This window comes from Suncus etruscus, chromosome 19, assembly GCF_024139225.1.
Source record: "Suncus etruscus isolate mSunEtr1 chromosome 19, mSunEtr1.pri.cur, whole genome shotgun sequence".
Classification (NCBI taxonomy): domain Eukaryota; kingdom Metazoa; phylum Chordata; class Mammalia; order Eulipotyphla; family Soricidae; genus Suncus; species Suncus etruscus.
Window position 1 is genome coordinate 25,138,092 of NC_064866.1, and position 15,416 is coordinate 25,153,507.

Here is a 15,416-nt window from a genome sequence, read left to right on the forward strand (position 1 = left end):
TCTTTCCAATGATAAAATTTAGATTTTATATTTGTATTGTTATTAATTTGGGAAGAACACAATGCTGCTCACATCTTATTTCTGACTCTGCACTGTTCTATGACTCCAACCCCTAACTTTTGATTCTTATTTATTAAAGCTAGAGGCCCAAGATAGAGCTCAAAGGACTAAGGTGGATGTTTAGTTTGTGGGATCCCCAGATTCAATCCTTATCATAAACCTTTAAACAGCAGCACTGTAAGTAGCTTTAAGCATCAAGCTAGGAATAACTTCAGAGTATCACATATCACTGGCTGTTGTCCCAGAACCAAAATAAGGAATTAAGTAATTAAGTCAGTGAAATTCTAGGCATAAATTTTGGTTTAACTTTTCTGTGTTTCAAAGTCAAAATAAAATTTTATTTAGTATTTTAATAAACAAATCAGTTTATTTTATATTAACACACTAACAACATTTCTATTAGAGTTCTCAGATTTAAACAAAAATATATGTTTTAACCATGCAAACTTTATTTAAAATTTCTTATGGAGAAAATGACGTTTTTAGGATTCTGAGATTCTTTGCCCTTGAGCAAAGTTGTGTATAGAATATATATATTTTTTAATTTATTTAAAAACCTTAATTACATACATGATTGTGTTTGGGTTTCAGTCATGTAAAGAACACCACCCATCACCAGTGCAACATTCCCATCACCAATGTCCCAAGTCTCCCTCCTCCCCACCCGACCCCCGCCTGTACTCTAGACAGGCTCTCCATTTTCCTGATATTCTCGTTATTAGAACAGTTCAAAATGTAGTTATTTCCCTAACTAAACTCATCACTCTTTGTGGTGAGCTTCCTGAGGTGAGCTGTAACTTCCAGCTCTTTTCTCTTTTGTGTCTGAAAATTATTATTACAAGGGTGACTTTCATTTTTCTTAAAACCCATAGATGAGTGAGACCATTCTGCGTTTTTCTCTCTCTCTCTGACTTATTTCACTCAGCATAATAGATTCCGTGTACATCCATGTATAGGAAAATTTCATGACTTCATCTCTCCTGACAGCTGCATAATATTCCATTGTGTATATGTACCACAGTTTCTTTAGCCATTCGTCTGTTGAAGGGCATCTTGGTTGTTTCCAGAGTCTTGCTATGGTAAATAGTGCTGCAATGAATATAGGTGTAAGGAAGGGGTTTTTGTATAGTATTTTTGTATTCCTAGGGTATATTCCTAAGAGTGGTATAGCTGGATCGTATGGGAGCTCGATTTCCAGTTTTTGGAGGAATCTCCATATCGCTTTCCATAAAGGTTGAACTAGACGGCATTCCCACCAGCAGTGGATAAGAGTTTCTTTCTCTCTACATCCCCGCCAACACTGTTTATTCTCATTCTTTGTGATGTGTGCCATTCTCTGGGGTGTGAGGTGGTATCTCATCGTTGTTTTGATTTGCATCTCCCTGATGATTAGTGATGTGGAACATTTTTTCATGTGTCTTTTGGCCATGTGTATTTCTTCTTTGTCAAAGTGTCTGTTCATTTCTTCTCCCCATTTTTTGATGGGGTTAGATGTTTTTTTCTTGTAAAGTTTTGTCAGTGCCTTTTTATATTTTGGAGATTAGCCCCTTATCTGATGGGTATTGGGTGAATAGTTTCTCCCACTCAGTAGGGGGCTCTTGTATCCTGGGCACTATTTCCTTTGAGGTGCAGAAGCTTCTCAGCTTAATATATTCCCATCTGTTAATCTCTGCTTTTACTTGCTTGGAGAGGGGAGTTTCCTCCTTGAAGATGCCTGTAATGTCCTGGAGTGTTTTGCCTATGTGCTGTTCTATATATCTTATGGTTTTGGGGCTGATATTGAGGTCTTTAATCCATTTGGATTTTACCTTCATACATGATGTTAGCTGGGGGTCTAAGTTCAATTTTTTGCAAGTGGCTATCCAATTGTGCCAACACCACTTGTTGAAGAGGCTTTCCCTGCTCCATTTAGGATTTCCTGCTCCTTTATAAAAAATTAGGTGATTGTATGTCTGGGGAACATTTTCTGAGTATTCAAGCCTATTCCACTGATCTGAGGACCTGTCCTTATTCCAATACCATGCTGTTTTGATAACTATTGCTTTGTAGTACAGTTTAAAGTTGGGGAAAGTAATTCCTCCCATATTCTTTTTCCCAATGATTGCTTTAGCTATTCGAGGGTGTTTATTGTTCCAAATGAATTTCAAAAGTGTCTGATCCACTTCTTTGAAGAATGTCATGGGTATCTTTAGAGGGATGGCATTAAATCTGTATAATGCCTTGGGGAGTATTGACATTTTGATGATGTTAATCCTGCTAATCCATGAGCAGGGTATGCGTTTCCATTTCCGTGTGTCCTCTCTTATTTCTTGGAGCAGAGTTTTATAGTTTTCTTTGTATAGGTCCTTCACATATTTAGTCAAGTTGATTCCAAGATATTTGAGTTTGTGTGGCACTATTGTGAATGGGGTTGTTTTCTTAATGTCCATTTCATCCTTATTACTATTGTTGTATAGAAAGGCCATTGATTTTTGTGTGTTAATTTTGTAGCCTGCCACCTTGCTATATGAGTCTATTGTTTCTAGAAGCTTTTTGATAGAGTCTTTAGGGTTTTCTAAGTAGAGTATCATGTCATCTGCAAACAGTGAGAGCTTGACTTCTTCCTTTCCTATCTGGATTCCCTTGATATCCTTTTCTTGCCTAATCGCTATAGCAAGTACTTCCAGTGCTATGTTGAATAGGAGTGGTGAGAGAGGACAGCCTTGTCTTGTGCCAGAATTTAGAGGGAAGGCTTTTAGTTTTTCTCCATTGAGGATAATGTTTGCCACTGGCTTGTGGTAGATGGCCTTAACTATATTGAGAAAGGTTCCCTCTATTCCCATCTTGCTGAGAGTTTTGATCAAGAATGGGTGTTGGACCTTATCAAATGCTTTCTCTGCATCTATTGATATGATCATGTGGTTTTTATTTTTCTTGTTATTGATGTTGTGTATTATGTTGATAGATTTACGGATGTTAAACCAGCCTTGCATTTCTGGGATGAAACCTACTTGATCGTAGTGGATGATCTTCTTAACGAGGCATTGAATCCTATTTGCCAGGATTTTGTTGAGGATCTTTGCATCTGCATTCATCAGCGATATTGGTCTTTAATTTTCTTTTTTTGTAGCATCTCTGTCTGGTTTAGGTATCAAGGGAATGTTGGCTTCATAAAAGCTATTTGGAAGTGTTTCTGCTTGTTCAATTTCATGAAAGAGTCTTGCCAAGATTGGCAGTAGTTCCTCTTGGAAAGTTTGATAGAATTCATTAGTGAATCCATCTGGACCTGGGCTTTTGTTTTTCAGCAGACATTTGATTACTGTTTTAATTTTATCAATGGTGATGGGGATGTTTAGATATGCTACATCCTCTTCCTTCAACAGTGGAAGATTATAAGAGTCCAAGAATTTATCCATTTCTTCCAGGTTCTCATTTTTAGTGGCGTAGAGTTTTTCAAAGTAGTTTCTGATTACCCTTTGAATCTCTGTCATATCAGTAGTGATCTCTCCTTTTTCATTCCTGATACAAGTTATCAAGTTTCTCTCTCTCTCTTTCTTTGTTAGGTTTGCCAGTGGTCTATCAATCTTGTTTATTTTTTCAAAGAACCAACTTCTGCTTTCGTTGATTTTTCTGATTGTTTTTTGGGTTTCCACTTCGTTGATTTCTGCTCTCAACTTTGTTATTTCCTTCTGTCTTCCTATTCTTGGGTCCTTTTGTTGAGCATTTTCTAGTTCTATTAGCTATTCATTAAGCTACTCAGGTAAGCTCCTTCTTCCTTCCTGATGTGTCCTTGCAAAGCTATAAATTTTCATCTCAGTACTGCTTTTGCTGTGTCCCATAAGTTCTGATAGTTTGTGTCTTTATTGTCATTTGTTTCCAGGAACCTTTTGATTTCCTCCTTGATTTCATCTCGGACCCACTGGTTATTGAGCATGAGGCTGTTTAACTTCCAGGTGTTAAAGTGTTTCTTCTGAGTCCCTTTGGAGTTCACAAATAATTTCAGAGCCTTGTGGTCAGCGAAGGTAGTCTGCAAAATTTCTATCCTCTTGATCTTATGGAGGTATGTTTTATGTGCCAGCATGTAGTCTATCCTGGAGAATGTCCCATGTACATTGGAGAAGAATGTGTATCCAGGTTTCTGGGGATGGAGTGTCCTATATATATCCACTAGGCCTCTTTCTTCCATTTCTCTCCTCAGGTCCAGTATATTCTTATTGGGTTTCAGTCTGGTTGACCTATCCAGTGTTAACAAAGCCGTGTTAAGGTCCCCCACAATTATTGTGTTGTTGTTGATATTACTTTTCAGATTTGTCAACAGTTGTATTAAATATTTTGCTGGCCCCTCATTCGGTGCATATATGTTTAGGAGAGAGAATTCTTCCTGCTCTACGTACCCTTGATTAATATAAAATGTCCATCTTAGTCCCTTACAACCTTCCTGAGTATAAAGTTTGCATTATCTGATATTAGTATGGCCACTCCAGCTTTTTTATGGGTGTTGTTTGCTTGGATAATTTTTCTCCAGCCTTTTATTTTGAGTCTATGTTTGTTCTGACTATTCAGGTGCGTTTCTTGTAGGCAGCAGAAGGTTGGATTGAGTTTTTTGATCCATTTAGCCACTCTGTGTCTCTTAACTGGTGCATTTAGTCCATTGACGTTGAGAGAAAGAATTGTCCTGGGATTTAATGCCATCTTTATTTCAAAATTTGGTGTGTCTTTTGGGTAGTCTTGTCTTAGATTAGGTCTTTCAGTTTTTCTCTTAAGACTGGTTTTGTGTCTGTGAAGTTTCTGAGCTGTTTTTTGTCTGTGAAACCATGTATTCTTCCGTCAAACCGGAAAGTTAGTTTTGCTGGGTATATTATTCTGGGTGAAGCATTCATTTCATTCAGTCTTGTCACAATATCCCAGCACTGCTTTCTGGCATTGAGTGTTTCTGGTGACAGGTCTGCTGTAAATCTCAGGGAAGCTTGCTTGAACGTGATTTCCCCTTTTGATCTTGCTGTTTTCAGAATTCTGTCTCTATCTGTGGGATTTGTCATTGTGACTAGGATGTGTCTTGGGGTGGCTTTTCTGGGCTCTGCTTCGCTACGTGGCCGTGCTCCACTGGAGCCTCTTTTTGCCCCACTCGCAAGAGTTTCACGCAAGAGGACAGTAGACAGACATATACAGGTCAATCTTACAGTTTTTCATAGTTGTGCCCCACTGGGCCGGTGTACTTTCGTGGATTTTCCCCGCCTGTTGTCACACACAGGGAGCCGGCTTTTACAAAGTTATGCCGGTTTTCATGCTCTCGTATAGAATATATTTTTAAATTTTTAATGATATGTAATTTTTATTGGAGCAAAATCCAAATTTGGCTTCACAATCACTACCAGAAGTGATTCCTTGAACTCAAGTCAGAAGTTAGCTCCGAGCATGGATGGGTGTGGTCTCAAAACTTTCTTTATGAATAATATCAGTTTATGGAATCAATTGGACTTCCACATTTGATATTTTAGCATTATTGCCAGTTTATTGTACTAATACTTGTTATATGTATTAATATGTTTTATAACCTGGTCAGGTTAAGGAATTACATACAAAATTTGTCCCAGTGCTGCCTGGAGAGATAGCATGGAGGTAAGACATTTGCTTTACATGCAGAAGGACAGTGGTTCGAATCTTGGCATCCCATATTATCCACTGTCTGGAGCGATTTCTGAGTGTAGAACCAGGAGCGCTGCTGGGTGTGACCCAAAAATCAAAACCAAAACAAAACACAAAATTTGTCCCATTGCTTTTCCCACATTGAATCACTTCAGTCTCAGTCAAATGCCATATGGGGTCTTTTGAGTTCCTAGCAGCATTGGCAGCATTATACTTGGCACCTCTTCTTCTTCCTCAGGTCAAGAAAATAGAACAGTAGTTTTCACTCTTCAATGATTGCAGTATATCTCTTGGGACATTCATGACTACTAGACTACAAAATAAGCCGCCACTAATTCCTGGCTCTCTGTAAGAAATGCCAGAATAGGGAGAACAGGGCAGTGGAAAATCGTATTTTACTAAATAATCTTTGCAGCTTTTTACACAACAATTTTTTTCAAGAAATTGGAGTGTAACCATTATATGAAGCTTTTTTTGTGTGTATGCTGGCATTACCACAAATTGGGGTGCACTAATTTTTTTGATGAGGACAATTGTGTGGTAAAATATGGTTATATAAATCAGAGAAGAAATGTCATTGTCTACATTTCTATACACTCTGAAGCACAATGTGAGGATTTATCTTGTTAAAAGATTTATTCATTCCTTAATTTGTAAAAACAATACCATATTTTAAGCAGAACTTGATTAAATCATTATTACATGTCAGGACAAGAAATAATCAGCTGTGAAATTGCCTCATTAACAAGATGATTAAATATTTTTTACTTTTTTTTTCAAAAGTCATTTCTGACTGACCATGCATTAAGTATATCTAAATAAATGCATATATAATATGTTCTTTAACTTATGTTTGTTCTAGAAAAATTCATTTTCAGTTTTTATAATCAATATATTAATATTCACACTCACATATTTTCATATACTATAAATTCAGATATTATAATCCTTAGTAATCAAAATATAATAGATTTATCATATGATGTTTTTCTGTTCCTCATAATTCTGCTTTTAACATTTCAATCCTGGATTGTAGTCTTTGTACTTTCTCATTTGACCATTTTTCTCAACTAACTGTTCTTTCTAGATATTCTTCAGGATAATGAGAGGCAACAAATATCAAAAATAGTAATTAAATGAATAAATAGTAATTGTCCTGAAGATAACTTCACGTTGCTCACTTGGATTATAGGGGTAAATTTTATTTATTCTTTTTTTCTTTATTTAAACATCTTGATTACAAATACGATTGTGATTAGGTTTCAGTCATGTAAAAAACACCCCCCTTCACCAGTGCAACATTCCCACCACCAACGTCCCAAATCTCCCTCCATCCCACCCCACCCCACCTGTACTCTAGACAGGCTTTTCAGTTCCCTCATTCATTCACATGATTATGGTAGTTCTCAGTGTAGTTATTTCTATAACTGCACTCACCACTCTTGTGGTGAGCTTCATGAAGTGAGCTGGAAGTTCCAGCTCTCCTCTCATTGTCTCTGAGGATTGTTGCAAAGATGACTTTTATTGTTCTTAAAACCCATAGATGAGTCTCTCTCTCCCTCTGACTTATTTGACTCAGCATGATAGATTCCATGTACATCCATGTATAGGAAAATTTCATGACTTCATCTCTCCTGACAGCTGCATAATATTCCATTGTGTATATGTACCACAGTTTCTTTAGCCATTTGTCTGTGAAAGGGCATCTTGGTTGTTTCCAGAGCCTGGCTATTGTGAATCGTGCTGCAATAAATATAGGTGTGAGGAAGGGTCTTTTGTATTGTATTCTTGTGTTCCTAGGGTATATTCCTAGGAGTAGAATAGCTGGGTGGAATGGGAGCTCAATTTTCAGTTCTTGGAGGAATCTCCATATGACATGATACTCTACTTAGAAAACCCCAAAGACTCTACAAAAAGCTTCTAGAAACAATAGACTCATATAGCAAGGTGACAGGCTACAAAATTAACACAAAGAAATCTATGGCCTTTTTAGACACCAATAATGATAGGGAAGAGATGGATATCAAGAAGGCAATCCCATTCACATTAGTGCCACACAGACTCAAATATCTTGGAGTCAACTTGACCAATTTTATTTATTCTTAACAGTCATTATATATAACAGTCCCTATAGCTTTCAGTGTCTCTAGACACTTTTTACTCAATGTTTACCACAATGTTTTCAAACCTTGCATTTAGTATATCCACTATTTATTTTTCATTTTTGCAATTTCTTCCATATTTCTGCAAAGAATTAATTCTCTACTGCCCAAAATAAGAATCCCCTCTATAATTCTACCTAAAACAAGGCAACATTCAGGCATTTTGGCCTCAGTATTAAGGAAGACAGTTTCTTCCCTTGCAATTTCTATCCTAAACTCCATTTGCCCTAGAACCTTATAAATGTAAGTCTAACTATATTTATCTAACAAATTATAAGCAATATTAGACATGCATATATGTGTATTTATAATAATATTTATTATAAATAATATATAAATGCACTAATTCTTTGCCAGGAAACTCTCTTCCCCTACTCCTGAGATCTATGAACTGACTTTATGAGTCCCACCCACATTGTCAAAGATAATATCCTTTAAATAAAACCAGCAACTACTGTATTGATTTTCTGGGTAGTAATAGCCTATTCAAATTTTCCATATTTTTTACATCAGCCTTGGGAGTCAAAGTAAAATATTAACTAAAATATGAGTTGAATCCAAAGAAATACATGCTTCCATAGTCAGGGGAATTTCTTTCTTGGTGGTGTCTGCAATGAATAATTTTTAATCTCCAAAGTCCTCCTCCCCAGGTCTGTCTTATGAAACAATAAATCATTTTTTGTGACCCATGGTTATTTCTATTGACAAAGAACATATGGAAAAGTATTAAACTGTTAATCTAAAAAGATACTGTCCTTGCCTCTTTCAAGTTGATCGAGTTTTTATCCCAGACACCACATATAATCTGCAAACTTGCTCCCATCCTCATAGTTTCCCATGAGTAAAACGTCATTCCTGAGTAACACAAGGCATGGCTCCAAAACAAAACAAAACAAAACAAGACAAAATAAAATCAAGGAATTATGTAACTGGTCACAACATCCAGGGATCTTTTACTATGTCTATTGCTATGGAAAGACAAGAGATTAGGATGAAATTTAATGGGATGTGAAAGCTTAGAGAAAATAAGTCTCTGTAAGCAAAAAACTCAAGCTCTTTCACTTGTGAAGTTTATATATATATACAGAGATTACATATATTTATTAGGAGATTAGATGAATTTCAGGTACTTGAATTACATAGGTTTAGAAAAAGGGAAGCTAGACTTGCTTAATTGTTCATTATATATGTTGCATGCCTTCTTATATTCCATGACGGGTGACAAATTTACCCTTATAATAAGTCTGCCTCTACAATGCTGTGTTCTGTAGCTTGTGTTCAGACTCCAGGAGCAGCCAAAACAACAAATTTAGCTCCCAGTGAGTTAATGAAATACTTGTCATGTTATCTGTAGAAATATTTGATATATGTTACCCTTGTAGGAACATCTGACAACTTCGGGTAAAATACACTTGAAAATTTTAAATCACAGAGTAAAAAGAGAGGAAGAGCATATACATCTGAACTTTCTTTTTATATGGGTTCATATGTATATATGTACACATATAACACCACCCACAAGACACTTTCTCAGCACACCGACATTATTGTTTTACCTAATAACTTATTTACTTTTAGTCAAAGAGTTTAGTCAAGTAGGCAAGCAATACATAAGGTATCAGACATTATCAGGCATTTCTGTGTTATACTCAAGTTCCTGAAAATGTCTTCTAAAGTCTTATTAAATCTGGGGTGCCTCTCCCATCAGGAAAGAAACAGGTTATTTATCAGAATCAAAATCACAGGCACAATAATATAAGCTTTTCTCTTAAATTATTGTATTTATCAAAATACATAGAAATGGATATATATACATATATATATTAAAGGTCAATGGATGCTGAACCTATTATTAGTTTCTTAAAATTTATGTCCTCAAATTGGCCAAGCACCCCCTTTTAACTGTCCAACTATATTTAGCACATCACTTTAGTTTTGTATTATCAACTAAAATGCCAAGATAAAAATAAACACGATTAGAAAGAAAAGGGAAGGGGTGATTAATTTGGATAAAGGTGTCAAATACATAGTATTGATTGGAAACAAGATTTTTGGAGCAATTAGTAATGCTGTGTATATCCATATTTCAATTTTTAACACTGTACACTTGAGATACATATTGTTCTACAGAAAAGTTATTATGATATCAATAAATAAAGGTACGTAGAGGTAAAACTATTTATTATAGCATCCTATTACAGATTATGTACATGCTTTTTTAATAAAGGCTACAGAGTTAAGAAATTCTTGAAAATAATCAGAGAAATAGTATATTTGGTAGGGTGACAATCTGAGCACAGAGCCAGGAATAACCCCTGAGTGTGGCCCAGAAAAAAAGAAATAATGTAACTTTAAAAACAGCACATTTAGGCTGGGAAAATCTACTTCTGCCCAGTGGTTCCCGACTGTGAGAAACTGTGCGTGTTTTTCCACTGTCCTGTCTCCTGAACTTCTTGGGAGTGGGCTGAAAAGGGCCCAGAAAAATAGCTCTCCCAGAGGCTCCAGAATAGCACGCTCTTTCTAACCAATGAACACCACCACAACACACAGAAAAAATCACACTACAAACCTGACAATGGGGAAACCTCACAGTCAAACACCATGCACAGAGAATGAACACGATAGCTCGGATGACCTAAAATAATTACAACCATCTGATTAACCTCTCGGATAAGGAGTTTAGAATAGACATATGGGAGATGTTTGTAGAACTCAAAGAAAGCATAGATCGATCTGAACAGAACACAAAGACAGAAATCAGAAAACTCCAAACTGAAATAACAGATCTGAAAAACAGGGTAGCTCAACTGAAAAACTCAGTGAATAGCATCTCCAGCAGGGTGAGGACAGAATCAGCATGCTGGAAGATGAGATGCAGGAAAATTTATAGCTTTACAAGCACACAACAGGAAGGAAGAAGAGAAATACCTGAATAACTTAATGAAGCAGGTCAAAAAATTAGAAAATGACCAACAAAAGAAACCAAAAATAGGGAACAAAAGGAAATAATAAAACTGAAAGCAGAAATCAATTAAGTGAAAACCAAAAAACAATCCGAAAGATAAACAAAAGCAGAAGTTGGTTCTTTAAAAAAATAAACAATATTGATAGCACAATGGCAAAACTCACAGAGAGAGAAACCTGATAACCCATATTAGTAATGAAAAGGGGGAGATCACGATAGAAATTGCAGAGATCCAAAGGGTAATCAGAGACTACTTTGAGAAACTTTATGCTACTAAACAGGAAAACCTAGAAGAAATGGAAAAATTCTTGGACACTTATAACCTTCCACAGTTAAGTAAGGAAGATGTAGCATATCTAAACATCCCCATCACTACTGAGGAAATTGAAACTGTAATCAAACATCTGCCCAAAAAGAAAAGCCCAGGCCCAGACGAATTTACTAATGAATTCTTTCAAACCTTTTAAGAGGAGCTGATACCAACCCTAGACAGACTCTTCCATGAAGTTGAAAAAAATGGGAACACTCCCAAACAGCTTTTATGAAGCCAACATCACCTTGATACCAAAACCAGACAGAGATGCTGCCAAAAAAGAAAATTACAGACCAATATCTCTGATGAATGCTGATGCAAAGATCTTCAAAAAAATCCTGGCAAATAGGATCCAATCAATCATCAAGAAGATCATACACTATGACCAAGTTGGTTTCATCCCAGGAAGGCAAGGATGGTTTAACATCCATGTATCTATCAACATCATACACAACGTCAGCAACAAGAAAAATAAAAATTACATGATCATATCAATAGATGAGAAAGTATTTTATAAAGTTCAACACCCATTCTTGATCAAAACTGTCAGCAAGATGGGAATGAAAGGAACCTTTCTAAATATAGTTAAAGCCATCTACAACAAGCCAATAGCAAATATCCTAAATGGAGAAAACTAAAGCCTTTCCTCTAAATTCTTGTACAAGACAAGGCTGTCCGCTCTCACGTCTCCTCTTCAGCATAGTACCAGAAGTGCTTGCTATAGTGATCAGGCAAGAAAAAGATATCAAGGGAATCCAGATAGGAAAGGAAGAAGTCAAGCTCTCACTGTTTGCAGATGACATGATACTCTACCTAGAAAACCCTAAAGACTCTACCAAAAAGCTTCAAGAAATAATAGACTCATATAGCAAGGTGGCAGGCTACAAAATTAACACACAGAAATCAATGGACTTTTTAGACACCAATAACAATAGGGAAGAAATGAACATCATGAAGGTAATCTCATTCACATTAATGCCACACAAACTCAAATATCTTGGAGTCAACTTGACCAAAGATGTGAAGGACCTATAAAAAGAAAACTATAAAGCCCTGCTCCAAGAAATAAGAGAGGAAACACAGAAATGAAAACACATACCCTACTCATGGATTGGCAGGATTAACATCATTAAAATGGAAATACTCCCCAAAGCATTGTACAAATTTAATGCGATCCCTCTAAAGATATGCATGACTTTCTTCAAAGAAGTGGATCAAACATTTATGAAGTTCATCTGGAGCAATAAACACCCTCGAATAGCTAAAGCACTCCTAGGAACAGGAAAATGGAGGCCTTACTTTCCCCAATTTTAAACTGTACTACAAAGCAATAGTTATCAAAACAGCATGGTATTGGAATAAAGACAGACCCTCAGATCAGTGGAATAGGCTTGAATTCTCAGACAATGTTCCCCAGACATACAATCAACTAATTTTTGACAAAGGAGCAAGAAATCCTAAGTGGAGTAGGGAAAACCTCTTCAACAAGTGGTGCTGGCAGAACTGGTTAGCCACTTGCAAAAAAGCAAACACAGACTCCCAGTTAACATCATGTATAAAGGTAAAATCCAAATAGATTAAAGACCTAGATATCAGACCTGATACCATAAGGTATATAGAACAAAACGTAGGTAAAACACTCATGACATTGAGACTAAAGTTATCTTCAAGGAGGAAACTGCACTTTCCAAAAAAGTGGAAGCAGAGATAAACAGATGGGAATAGATTAAGCTGAGAAGCTTCTGCACCTCAAAAGGAATATTGCCCAGGATACAAGAGCCACCCACCATGTGGAAGAAACTATTCACCCAATACCCATCAGATAAGGGGCTAATATCCAAAATATACAGGGCACTGACAGAACTTTACAAGAAAAAAACATCTAATCCCATCAAAAAATGGGGAGAAGAAATGAACAGACACTTTGATAAAAAAGAAATACAAATGGCCAAAAGGCACATGAAAAAATGCTCTTCATCACTAATCATCAGGGAGATGCAAATCAAAACAATGATGAGACATCATCTCACACCACAGAGATTGGCACACATCACAAAGAATAGGAACAATCAGTGCTGGCGGGGATGTGGAGAGAAAGGAACTCTTATACACTGCTGGTGGGAATGCTGTCTAGTCCAACCTCTATGAAAGGCAATATGGAGATTCCTCCAAGAACTGGAAATTGAGCTCCCATTTGACCCAGCTATTCCACTCCTAGGGACATACATAGGAATACAAGAATACAATACAAAAACCCCTTCCTCACACCTATATTTATTGCAGCACTATTCACAATAGCCATGTTCTGGAAATAACCAAGATGCCCTTCCACAGACAAATGGCTAAAGAAACTGTGGTACATATACACAATGGAATATTATGCAGCAGTCAGGAAATGAAGTCATGAAATTTTCCTGTACATGGATGTACATGGAATCTATCATGTCAAATAAGTCAGAGGGAGAGAGAGATGCAAAATAGTCTCACTCATCTATGGGTTTTAAGAAAAATAAAAGTCATCTTTGCAACAGTCCTCAGAGACAATGAGAGGAGGGCTGGAACTTTCAGCTCACTTCATGAAGCTCACCACAAAGAGTGGTGAGTGCAGTTATAGAATTAACTACACTGAGAACTACCATAATCATGTGAATGAATGAGGGAACTGGAAAGCCTGTCTAGAGTACAGGTGGGAGTGGGTGGGATGGAGGGAGATTTGGGACATTGGTGATGGGAATGTTGCACTGGTGAAGGGGGGTGTTCTTTACATGACTGAAACCTAATCACAATCATATTTGTAATCAAGATGCTTAAATAAAGAAAAAATTAAAAAAAAAAACAGCACATTGAGGGTCAGTGCAATGGTACATCAGAAAGATGCTTGCCTTGCACTTGGCTTATCTAGGTTCAATTCCCATCATCCCATGTTTTCAACCAAGCACTGTCAGAATCAAAAGCAGCTCCTTAGCATCACCAGGTATGGATAACAAACATAAAAAATAGCAGCACCACTTGTTGAAGAGGCTTTCCTTGCTCCATTTTGCATTTCTTGCCCCTTTATCAAATATTACTTGATTATAAGTCTGGGAAACTTTTTCTGAATACTCAAGTCTATTCCACTGATCTGAGGGTCTGTCTTTATTCTAATACCATGCTGTTTTGATAACCTTAGAGGGTTAATCCTGCCTATCCATGAGCAGGGTATGCACCTCCATTTCCTTGGGTCCTCTTTTATTTCTTGAACAGGGTTTTGCAGTTTTCTTTGTATAGGTCCTTCATGTCCTTAGTTAAGTTGACTGCAAAATATTTGAGTTTGTGTGACACTAATGTAAATGGGGTTGATTTTTTAATGTCGAATTCTTCTCTATCATTATTGGTGTATAAAAAGGCCAGAAAAAAGAAAGTTTAGATAAAATTTTAAAAATACTACTGAAGAAAATATATTTTCACACACTAGATTAGATGAAGGGTTACTATTTAAAATTTATAAAGTTCTCACAATGCACACACAAAAATTTCCCAAATTCTTTTAAAAATAGAGAGTAAATAGACAATTCCCAAGAAGACATAAAGTTGGTAATATATTTCATATAATGTGTACAAAATAGATTATTTCCTTAATACTCTCAAGCAAACAAAAAAGTCAAAATTAATAATGTTAATAGTTAATAATAATGTTAATAGTAAAGAAACCTATAAATTAAGTTTAAGTAAAACACAACTATCTGGGCCCGGAGAGATAGCACAGCGTCATTTGCCTTGCAAGCAGCCGATCCAGGACCAAAGGTGGTTGGTTCGAATCCTGGTGTCCCATATGGTCCCCTGTGCCTCCCAGGAGCTATTTCTGAGCAGACAGCCAGGAGTAACACCTGAGCAATGCCGGGTGTGGCCCAAAAACCAAAAAGAAAAACAAAAAACTCAAAAAGCACAACTATCTATAGTTATCTTTGTTTTGTATTTTATTGCATATATTAAAAATAAAATATTAAAAGATAAACTTCAAACATGAAAAAGTAAAACTATATATCAGTTATTTTATTATGCTGCTATCATTATGTCAACTTTTAAATGTAAATAAGTCTTATTATATAAAAAACCTTCAACTCTGCTAAAATAGCAGGAATATTTTGTGAAATTATAGGACAACTTACATATGTGTATATATACTAATATAAACATATACATACATATTTGGATATATATACTTATATATAACATGAAAAATATATTTAAGAATAGTTTGTATACATAATTTTTATAATTTGTTACTTAGGCATTATAATTTATAAGATCA